The 10,727-nt window shown below is 44.2% G+C and overlaps 8 non-coding genes across 8 annotated transcripts; all 8 read right to left on the reverse strand.

Moving 5' to 3' along the window:
• Positions 1-3,965: 3,965 nt before the first annotated feature.
• trnah-gug lies at positions 3,966-4,054 on the reverse strand. The gene is given in 2 exon segments: positions 3,966-4,001; positions 4,018-4,054. It is a non-coding gene; the product is annotated as a tRNA-His (tRNA).
• An 840-nt stretch (positions 4,055-4,894) lies between these two features.
• trnay-gua lies at positions 4,895-4,983 on the reverse strand. The gene is given in 2 exon segments: positions 4,895-4,930; positions 4,947-4,983. It is a non-coding gene; the product is annotated as a tRNA-Tyr (tRNA).
• Positions 4,984-5,348: 365 nt separating this feature from the next.
• Positions 5,349-5,437, reverse strand: trnay-gua. Its single transcript is given in 2 exon segments — positions 5,349-5,384; positions 5,401-5,437. It is a non-coding gene; the product is annotated as a tRNA-Tyr (tRNA).
• Positions 5,438-5,827: 390 nt separating this feature from the next.
• Positions 5,828-5,916, reverse strand: trnay-gua. Its single transcript is given in 2 exon segments — positions 5,828-5,863; positions 5,880-5,916. It is a non-coding gene; the product is annotated as a tRNA-Tyr (tRNA).
• Positions 5,917-6,257: 341 nt separating this feature from the next.
• trnay-gua lies at positions 6,258-6,346 on the reverse strand. The gene is given in 2 exon segments: positions 6,258-6,293; positions 6,310-6,346. It is a non-coding gene; the product is annotated as a tRNA-Tyr (tRNA).
• A 316-nt stretch (positions 6,347-6,662) lies between these two features.
• Positions 6,663-6,751, reverse strand: trnay-gua. Its single transcript is given in 2 exon segments — positions 6,663-6,698; positions 6,715-6,751. It is a non-coding gene; the product is annotated as a tRNA-Tyr (tRNA).
• A 390-nt stretch (positions 6,752-7,141) lies between these two features.
• trnay-gua lies at positions 7,142-7,230 on the reverse strand. Its single transcript is given in 2 exon segments — positions 7,142-7,177; positions 7,194-7,230. It is a non-coding gene; the product is annotated as a tRNA-Tyr (tRNA).
• Positions 7,231-8,025: 795 nt separating this feature from the next.
• trnay-gua lies at positions 8,026-8,114 on the reverse strand. Its single transcript is given in 2 exon segments — positions 8,026-8,061; positions 8,078-8,114. It is a non-coding gene; the product is annotated as a tRNA-Tyr (tRNA).
• Positions 8,115-10,727: the final 2,613 nt, after the last annotated feature.

Consider the following 10,727-nt stretch of genomic DNA (forward strand, 5'->3'; position numbering starts at 1 on the left):
TTTAACACCACACAAGTACATCATGATTAACTTAGCTTAACTCAACTTTTGTGGTATTACAAAGCTTTTTTTCTTGCCAACAAATCTCATTAAAAGACCAGAGCCAAAAATTAATTGATCTGACTAACAATTGTTAAACAAGCAACACTTGTTTAATAATGGCTTTTGCTTCTTCCTCTGTGACACGAGTCACACCGTTGCACTTGGCGACATGCTCCTTCGTTACCACAGACACACACTGTAGTTTATTACGAATCAATCCCACATTTACTGTCTTGCTGCAATAAAATCCTCATTAGTGCACCATATCTGTGGCTGAAAATAGTCCCCAACAAATGCACTATTTACTCATGTTTCAGTAACGTTTGCTAAAAACTACAATTCCCAGTTGTTTTAGGAAATGATTTAGCCTTCTTTGATAATAAAAGAGGAGATGAAGAGAGTGTCAGACAGAGTGATGAGTATGAAGCTGGAAATTGAAGGTGTGATGATGAATGTTGTCAGCGCATATGCCCCACAAGTTGGGTGAGAGATGGAAGAGAGAAGAATTCTGGTGTGACATGGACTGAGTGGTGGAAAGTATACCCAAGTAGATTGGAGCATATGCATGTTGTTGAAGGGAACAGAGGTAATGAGGAAGTGGGTAGGTATGTTGTCAAGGAGAGGAATGTGGGAATGTGGGAAGGCGTGATGAATTTTACAAAAAGGATGGAAATGGCTGTGGTGAATACATATTTCAAGAAGAGGAAGGAGCACAGGGTGACATATAAGAATGGAGGAAGATGCACAGAGGTGGAGTATGCAGGAAGTGCAATCTGAAAGAGTTTGCAGACTGCAAGATGGTGGCAGGAGAGAACGTAGCTAGGCAGCATTGAGTGGTGGTCAGTAGGATGACCTTGGAGACAAGGAAGAGGAACAAGGAAGTGTTGGCGGATCCAAGAAGAAGGACGACTGAAGTTTAGGGAGGAGTTAAGACAGGCACTGGGTGGTAGTGAAGAGTTGCTGGATGACTGAGTAACTACTGCAGAAGTGGTGAGGGAGACAGCTAGGAATGTACTTGGTGTGTCATCTGGACAGAGGAAGGAAGACAGAGACTTGGTGTCCAAATGAAGAAGTACAATAAAGTATATGGAGGATAGGTAGGTGAAGAAGTTGTACAGCCAGGGAGATGAAGAAAGTAGACAGAAGTACAAGGAGATGCAGCATATGGTGAAAAGAGGGATGGCAAAGGCTAAGGAAGAGGTGTATGGTGAGTTGTATGAGAGGTCGGACACTAAGGAAGGAGAAAAGGACTTGTACTGACTGGCTAGACAGAGGGACCAAGCTGGGTAGGATGTGCCACAGGTTAGGGTGAAGAAGGACAGAGATGGAAATGTACTGACTAGCGAGAAGAGTGTGTTGAGAAGGTGGAAGGAGTACTTTGAGGGACTGATGAATAAAGAAAATGAGAGAGAAGTTTGTGTGATGTGGGGATAGTGAATCAGGAAGGTGTGCGGTTGGAGTGACGGATGGGTTCAAGGTGGAGGTGGGATTACATCAAGGATCAGCTCTGAGCTATTTCATGCTTGCAATCGTGATGGACGGGTTGACTGACAAGATCAGACAGGAGTCTCCGTGGACTATGATGTTCACAGATGACGTTGTGATCTGTAGTGAGAGCAGAGAACAGACTGAGGAGAGCCTGGAGAGGTGGAGGTATGCACTGGAGAGAAGAGGAATGAAAGTCAGTGGGAGCAAGACTGAATACATGTATGTGAATGGGAGGGAGGACATTGGGATGGTGAGGATGCAAAGAGTAGAGTTGGTGAAGGTGGGTGAGTTTAAATACTTGGGGTCAACTGTTCAAAGTAACGGGGAGTGCTGAAGAGAGGTGAAGAAGAGAGTGCAGCCAGGGTGAGTAGGTGGAGAAGAGTGTCAGGAGTGATTTGCGACAGACGGACACCAGCAAAAGTGAAAGAGAAGGTTTACAAGAGGGTAGTGAGACCAGCTATGTTGTATTGTTTGGAGGCAGTGGCACTGACAAAAAGACAGGAGGTGGAGCTTGACGTGGCAGAGTTGAAGATGCTAAGATTTTCATGGGAGCGAGATGGATGGATAGGATTAGGAATGAGTATATTAGAGGGACAGCTAAGGTTGGACGGTTTGGAGACAAAGTGAGAGAGACAAATTTGAGATGGTTTGGACTTGTGCTGAGGCAAGATTCTGGTTATATTGGGAGAAGGATACTGAAGATGAAGCTGCCATGCAAGAGGAAAAGAAAAAGACCAAAGAGGACGTTTATGGTTAGGGTGAGGGAAGACATGCAGGTGGTTGGTGTGACAGAGGAAGATGGACAAGAAGAGATGGAAACGGATGATTTGCTGTGGTGACCCTTAACAGGAGCAGCTGAAAAAAGAAGATATTCCACGTGCCAGGTAGTATCCCAGCATAAAAGTGCTGATTTGTTTTGGACTAATAATGAATGAGTATGCTATGTACACTGCACATAATGGGGACTTGGAGGCGACAGGTCACATATAAAATGTACAGTGAGTGGGAGGTGGGGTGGTCAATAGGGATCCCCTAACAGGTAAATCCAACCTTTTGTACAGCTGATGGAGTCAACATTCCTAGGGGACGATGGTGCTGATGCATATACAACAAAGGAAAAAGTAATGAACACCACTGAACAACATGTTAACATTTTTTTTATTTTGACATTCTTACAATCTTGTAAGACACACAAAAAAATCTACATTCTTTAGGCCAGTCACACACATGAACATAATCTCTTCTTGACTAGGTGCAAAACGCTCCAACATAGAGGTCAGCCATCTACTACATCACCTGACGTGGAAGAGCTTATCTTTATCTGAACAGATCAGGGGTCTCATTTATAACTGATGCGTGTGCACAAAATGGGGCCCGAGTGAGGCACATACCACTTTCCACGCAAAAGTTGTGATCTATAAAAACAAACTTGACAGGAGAATGTGCGCACCTGTTAACTCTGATCCATATGTATGAACATTTTGGAGGCAGGGGAAACTGGCAACGCAGATACTGATGTGGTGAATTGAAGCCAGATTGTACAATAATCCTCTTACACATTTAATTTCATTTAACATCAAACGTTAATGATAGATCCATGTTATCATAAACATTCAAACCAGCAGTGTTATCTGTATTTGCACTTTTAGTGAGCCATAACTATTCCATAAGCTTCTTCCAATTTCAAAAGATATAAGCCAACTCAAATCTTAAATCACAGTCTGCTCAACATTTTATCAGCGCTGTCTCACCCGGAGCGCAGGGGAGAGGGTCTGTTGTGGAGCAGCACAGCAGCTGCTGAAATAAATGGTGTCAGGATGTGGCAGGTGGCAGGACTCATGTAAGTCTGGCTTGCCTTTCCCCAATATTAAGGTGCACAGAGTGAGCTGGAGACACTGTGGTGGCTGCCACACACACTCTGCCTTCTCCAGTCACCTCACCGGCACATTTTCACCACCTACACACATATAGACTGTATGAATTAGAGAAACACCTGTATGCTGGATTTTGGAGTAAATATAAATGAATACAGTGTTTATTGTATTGTAGATATTAAGTGTATGGTGTAAAACGTACTTAAAGCTGATTAACTGGGAAGTGACCCACCGCAGTGTGTCAGGTAATAACTTAACTAGAGATGTCTCACTTTACAATCCACAGGAATGTTTATTGAGGTTGTATATGGTTGTTTTGAGTTACACACATAACTTCAAGAAGTCCAAAAGCGGGGAAACAAATCAGTTGAAGTCCGTTCTTTCATCTTGTACCTTTCTTCAAGTTTTGCATGGGTGCAGATGTTGACGGCCAGGTCCTGCACCACCTGATCTGGAAGGGCTTTTTTCAGTCCCAGAAAATGAGGCAAAGAACCCCCCGTGCCTGAAAACGATTGCCTTGAATATTCTTCCAACACTAAAAAGATACAAACGAAAAACACCTCCTTCGAGCCGGAGTTGAACGAGCGACCTAAGGATAACTGCCGTTATCAACCCACAGTCCTTCGCTCTACCAACTGAGCTATCGAAGGGAGGACCTCCTGTACAATCGTTCGTAAAAAACAAACGTTGTTCGGCAAAACTTCACCATTATGAGTGGAACATGGAAAATAACCACCTGTATTACATTAAATGTGTCTTTAAAAGGACAACATTCATCCCAAACTTACTACTAATCTAGTGAAAGTCATTGAAGAAGCACTACTCATGGTGAACATGACCTCCCCTGTGCTAGGTGGTATCAGTTTGGACACAGAGGTTGGCCAGGTCCTGCACCACCTGACGTGGAAGGGCTTTTTTCAGTCCCAGAAGACGAGGCAATGAACCCCACGTGCCTGAAAACGATTGCCTTGAATATTCTTCCAACACTAAAAAGGTACAAACGAAAAACACCTCCTTCGAACCGGAGTTGAACCAGCAACCTAAGGATAACCGCTGTTATCAACCTACAGTCCTCCGCTCTACCAACTGAGCTAAAGCTGGGGAACAGTTGTCTGTATAAGAAGGGGAAGAAGGGGGGAGAAGGGGGGAAGGAAGAAAGCGAAAATATAATTGAATCATAGATAGCAGGAGGGAGCTAAAAAGAGGTCTTTGGGCCTTTTCCACAAAACCCCTTACAATTTGTCACTCACTCACATATTGATGGCATTGAGCTGCCATGGCAGTTACTGGCCTAACCATACGGAGCAATTTGGGGTTCAGTCTCTTTGGTGAGGGGCATTTTGGAATGTCGACTGGAGGACTGGTTCAGTCTCTTTGGTGAGGGGCATTTTGGAATGTCGACTGGAGGAGGCCGGAATCGAACCGCCAACCGCGTGATTGCTTGGTGATAGTGTATAACTTGTGAGCCACAGTTGCCCTAAAACGATGCCTCCTTCGAGCCGGATTTGAACCAGCGACCTAAGGATGTCTATTGTTATTCCTCTACAGTCCTCCGCTCTACCAACTGAGCTATCGAAGGACTACACTTTGTGGCGTCCGAAAATGACAAAAAGTAAATAGTGTATTTCGCTGTGTTAAAATCTGTTGTCAGTGGTCACAGGGAGCTAAACAGAGGTCTTTCGACCTTTTTCCCTTACCTCTCACTCACGTATTGATGGCATTGAGCTGCCATTGCAGTTACTGGCCTAACCATGCGGAGCAATTTGGGGTTCAGTCTCTTTGGTGAGGGGCATTTTGGAATGTCGACTGGAGGACTGGTTCAGTCTCTTTGGTGAGGGGCATTTTGGAATGTCGACTGGAGGAGGCCGGAATCGAACCGCCAACCGTGTGATTGCTTGGTGATAGTGTATAACTTGTGAGCCACAGTTGCCCTAAAACGATGCCTCCTTCGAGCCGGATTTGAACCAGCGACCTAAGGATGTCTATTGTTATTCCTCTACAGTCCTCCGCTCTACCAACTGAGCTATCGAAGGGGTATAGAGAGTTGTGTCCAAAAATGAGAAAATCTGAATTCTGAGTTTGACTGTGTTAAAAACAGTTATCGGTGATCATAGATAGCAGGAGGGAGCTAAAAAGAGGTCTTTGGGCCTTTTCCACAAAACCCCTTACAATTTGTCACTCACTCACATATTGATGGCATTGAGCTGCCATGGCAGTTACTGGCCTAACCATACGGAGCAATTTGGGGTTCAGTCTCTTTGGTGAGGGGCATTTTGGAATGTCGACTGGAGGACTGGTTCAGTCTCTTTGGTGAGGGGCATTTTGGAATGTCGACTGGAGGAGGCCGGAATCGAACCGCCAACCGTGTGATTGCTTGGTGATAGTGTATAACTTGTGAGCCACAGTTGCCCTAAAACGATGCCTCCTTCGAGCCGGATTTGAACCAGCGACCTAAGGATGTCTATTGTTATTCCTCTACAGTCCTCCGCTCTACCAACTGAGCTATCGAAGGGGTATAGAGAGTTGTGTCCAAAAATGAGAAAATCTGAATTCTGAGTTTGACTGTGTTAAAAACAGTTATCGGTGATCATAGATAGCAGGAGGGAGCTAAAAAGAGGTCTTTGGGCCTTTTCCACAAAACCCCTTACAATTTGTCACTCACTCACATATTGATGGCATTGAGCTGCCATGGCAGTTACTGGCCTAACCATACGGAGCAATTTGGGGTTCAGTCTCTTTGGTGAGGGGCATTTTGGAATGTTGACAGGAGGAGGCCGGAATTGAACCGCCAACCGTGTGATTGCTTGGTGATAGTGTCTAACTTGTGAGCCACAGTTGCCCCAAAACCATGCCTCCTTCGAGCCGGATTTGAACCAGCGACCTAAGGATGTCTATTGTTATTCCTCTACAGTCCTCCGCTCTACCAACTGAGCTATCGAAGGGCTACACTTTGTGGCGTCCGAAAATGATAAAAAGTAAATAGTGTATTTCGCTGTGTTAAAATCTGTTGTCAGTGGTCACAGGGAGCTAAACAGAGGTCTTTCGACCTTTTTCCCTTACCTCTCACTCACGTATTGATGGCATTGAGCTGCCATTGCAGTTACTGGCCTAACCATGCGGAGCAATTTGGGGTTCAGCCTCTTTGGTGATGGGCATTTTGGAATGTCGACTGGAGGAGGCCGGAATCGAACCGCCAACCGTGTGATTGCTTGGTGATAGTGTACAACTTGTGAGCCACAGTTGCCCTAAAACGATGCCTCCTTCGAGCCGGATTTGAACCAGCGACCTAAGGATGTCTATTGTTATTCCTCTACAGTCCTCCGCTCTACCAACTGAGCTATCGAAGGGGTATAGAGAGTTGTGTCCGAAAATGAGAAAATCTGAATTCTGAGTTTGACTGTGTTAAAAACAGTTATCGGTGATCATAGATAGCAGGAGGGAGCTAAAAAGAGGTCTTTGGGCCTTTTCCACAAAACCCCTTACAATTTGTCACTCACTCACATATTGATGGCATTGAGCTGCCATGGCAGTTACTGGCCTAACCATACGGAGCAATTTGGGGTTCAGTCTCTTTGGTGAGGGGCATTTTGGAATGTCGACTGGAGGACTGGTTCAGTCTCTTTGGTGAGGGGCATTTTGGAATGTCGACTGGAGGAGGCCGGAATCGAACCGCCAACCGTGTGATTGCTTGGTGATAGTGTATAACTTGTGAGCCACAGTTGCCCTAAAACGATGCCTCCTTCGAGCCGGATTTGAACCAGCGACCTAAGGATGTTTATTGTTATTCCTCTACAGTCCTCCGCTCTACCAACTGAGCTATCGAAGGGGTATAGACAGTTGTGTCCGAAAATGAGAAAATCTGAATTCTGAGTTTGACTGTGTTAAAAACAGTTATCGGTGATCATAGATAGCAGGAGGGAGCTAAAAAGAGGTCTTTGGGCCTTTTCCACAAAACCCCTTACAATTTGTCACTCACTCACATATTGATGGCATTGAGCTGCCATGGCAGTTACTGGCCTAACCATACGGAGCAATTTGGGGTTCAGTCTCTTTGGTGAGGGGCATTTTGGAATGTCGACTGGAGGAGGCCGGAATTGAACCGCCAACCGTGTGATTGCTTGGTGATAGTGTCTAACTTGTGAGCCACAGTTGCCCCAAAACCATGCCTCCTTTGAGCCGGATTTGAACCAGTGACCTAAGGATGTCTATTGTTATTCCTCTACAGTCCTCCGCTCTACCAACTGAGCTATCGAAGGGCTACACTTTGTGGCGTCCGAAAATGATAAAAAGTAAATAGTGTATTTCGCTGTGTTAAAATCTGTTGTCAGTGGTCACAGGGAGCTAAACAGAGGTCTTTCGACCTTTTTCCCTTACCTCTCACTCACGTATTGATGGCATTGAGCTGCCATTGCAGTTACTGGCCTAACCATGCGGAGCAATTTGGGGTTCAGCCTCTTTGGTGATGGGCATTTTGGAATGTCGACTGGAGGACTGGTTCAGTCTCTTTGGTGAGGGGCATTTTGGAATGTCGACTGGAGGAGGCCGGAATCGAACCGCCAACCGTGTGATTGCTTGGTGATAGTGTACAACTTGTGAGCCACAGTTGCCCTAAAACGATGCCTCCTTCGAGCCGGATTTGAACCAGCGACCTAAGGATGTTTATTGTTATTCCTCTACAGTCCTCCGCTCTACCAACTGAGCTATCGAAGGGGTATAGAGAGTTGTGTCCGAAAATGAGAAAATCTGAATTCTGAGTTTGACTGTGTTAAAAACAGTTATCGGTGATCACAGAGAGTAGGAGGGAGCTAAACAGAGGTCTTTCGACCTTTTTCCCTTACAATATGTCTCTCACTCACGTATTGATGGCATTGAGCTGCCATGGCAGTTACTGGCCTAACAATGCGGAGCAATTTGGGATTCAGTCTCTTTGGTGAGGGGCATTTTGGAATGTCGACAGGAGGAGGCCGGAATTGAACCGCCAACCGTGTGATTGCTTGGTGATAGTGTCTAACTTGTGAGCCACAGTTGCCCTAAAACGATGACTCCTTTGAGCCGGATTTGAACCTTTGTGGCTGCCACACACACCATTCCCAAGTCACCTCATCGGACGTCTGACCACCTGCACTGATGTTGGCTGTGTAAATTAGAGTAATGCAGTAAACTGGATGGATTCTGGAGTTAAATACAGTGCTTTTTATTTTTAAAATATAGAGTGTGATCTCATCAGTCATGTAAGTGTCCACGTGCCTAAACCAGTCCATACTAGTGGACTGTAGCAAAGTGGAAGTGTAGAAAAGCACATCTTGGCATCTAACTATATGTCCAATCACTTTGTTCAATTTCGAGAACTATTTGTTTTTTTTGCACTAACTGCATTAACAGCTGTTGCAGCTGACAGCCTCGCAAACTTTCCTCTGATGCTAATACTGCTGTCATTCTTCACAGGAACAATATGAACATCAACATTCATGGGTGGTTTTACCATAGACTATAAAAAATATGGACGTGGCTACCGTGACGTCACTCATTGGTTTGTGAACTGCCGTTTTGAAGCCTTGAGTTTAGCGATTTGATCATCACCATGTTTGATTTTTGGAGCCAGAAGTGGCCGTATTTCGACAAGAGGGTGGAGCTGACCATAGCGCTAGCTGCTAGCTTGGTTAGCATTGGGGCATTTACAATCTATGGTTAATCATAACAAAAGTTATCTCAAGGCACTTTTCACATAGAGCAGGTCTAGACCATACTCTTTAATTTACAGAGACATTCTACATTCCCCCATGAGTAAGCACTTGGTGACAGCAGCAAGGAAAAACTCCCTTTTAACAGGAAGAAACCTCAAGCAGAACTGGGCTCCAGGTGGGTGGCCATCTGCCTTGACTGGTTGGGTTGAGAGAGAAAGAGGGAGGGGGGAGAGGGGAGAGGAGAGAGAGAGACACAGAGAAGCATAACAACAACAATAATAACAATAACACCAATAATAGAAATATGACTAGCTGAAGCTTCTGCCTCCCATTCTATTTTTGGTGAAACTAGGAACCACAAGTAAGCCTTAATTCTGGGAATGCAGTGTTCTAGTAGGGTAACAGGGTACTATGAGCTCTTTAAGATATGATGGTGCCTGACCATTAAGGGCTTTGTAGGTGAGGAGAAATATTTTAAATTCTAATCTGGATTTTACAGGAAGTCACACAAGTGATTCGCCACTGCTTCCCACTTAGAGAGAAAGGGAAGGTTAGATATAGGTCTATAGATATAGGATAAAATGCTTGAATCAAGAGTAAGCTTTTTAAGAAGAGGTTTACAGCTACTTTAAAGGACTGTGGTACATAGCCTGTTACTAAAGCTAGATTAGCTAAGGGCACTTCCTTAAGTAGCCTAGTTGGGATGGGGTCTAAGAGACAGGTTGATGGTTTAGATGAAGAAATCGTTGAAGTCTAAATATATGTCAGGTTTTACAGCTGTTTCTAAGGTTCCTGTGTTTTAGGGTAAATCAGTGTTGTTTAAGGGCTGAGGGTGATAAATTTTGTCTCTAATAGTTAGAATTTTATCATTAAAGAAACTGAAGTCATTACTACTGAGAGCTATAGGAATACATAGCTCAATAGAGTTATGACTCTTTGTCAGCCTGGCCAAAGTGCTGAAAAGGAACCTAGGGCTGTTTGCGATTCTCCTCTATTAATGATGATTAATAGGTGGCTCTGGCATTACAGAGGGCCTTCCCATATGTTTTAAGACTATCTTGCCAGACTAAGTGAGATTCTTGCAGTTTGGTGGAACGCCATATGCTTTCAAATTTTCGTGATGTTTGCTTTAATTTGTGGCTTTGTGTTATACCATGGAGCTAACCTCTTTTGTTTTATTATCTTCTTTTTTGAAGGGGCAATGGTGTTGAGTGTCATACACAATGAGCCTGCGGCACTATCAACAAGATTATCAATTTGGGAGGGACTAAAGTTAGCATAAGAGACCTCTGTTGTATTGAGACATGGCATTGAATTCAGTGCTGATGGAATCGCTTTCTTAAATTTAGCTACAGCACTATCAGATAGACATCTAGTGAAGACATTTTAGGTAATGGTCTGATATGTTGATTTTGTGGAAAAACTATTAAATGTTCAATTTCGATGCCATATGTCAGAACAAGGTCGACAGTGTGGTTAGGACAGTGAGTGGGTTTATTTACACTCTGAGAGAGGCCAATTGAATCGAAAAGTGAGAAAAACGCAGTGCTAAGGCTATCATTATTGACATCCATGTGAATATTAAAGTCACCTATTATAATTACTTTATCTGTGCTTAGGACTAAGTTTGATAAGAACT

Source organism: Thunnus maccoyii, chromosome 13 (assembly GCF_910596095.1).
Source record: "Thunnus maccoyii chromosome 13, fThuMac1.1, whole genome shotgun sequence".
In the NCBI taxonomy this organism is placed as follows: domain Eukaryota; kingdom Metazoa; phylum Chordata; class Actinopteri; order Scombriformes; family Scombridae; genus Thunnus; species Thunnus maccoyii.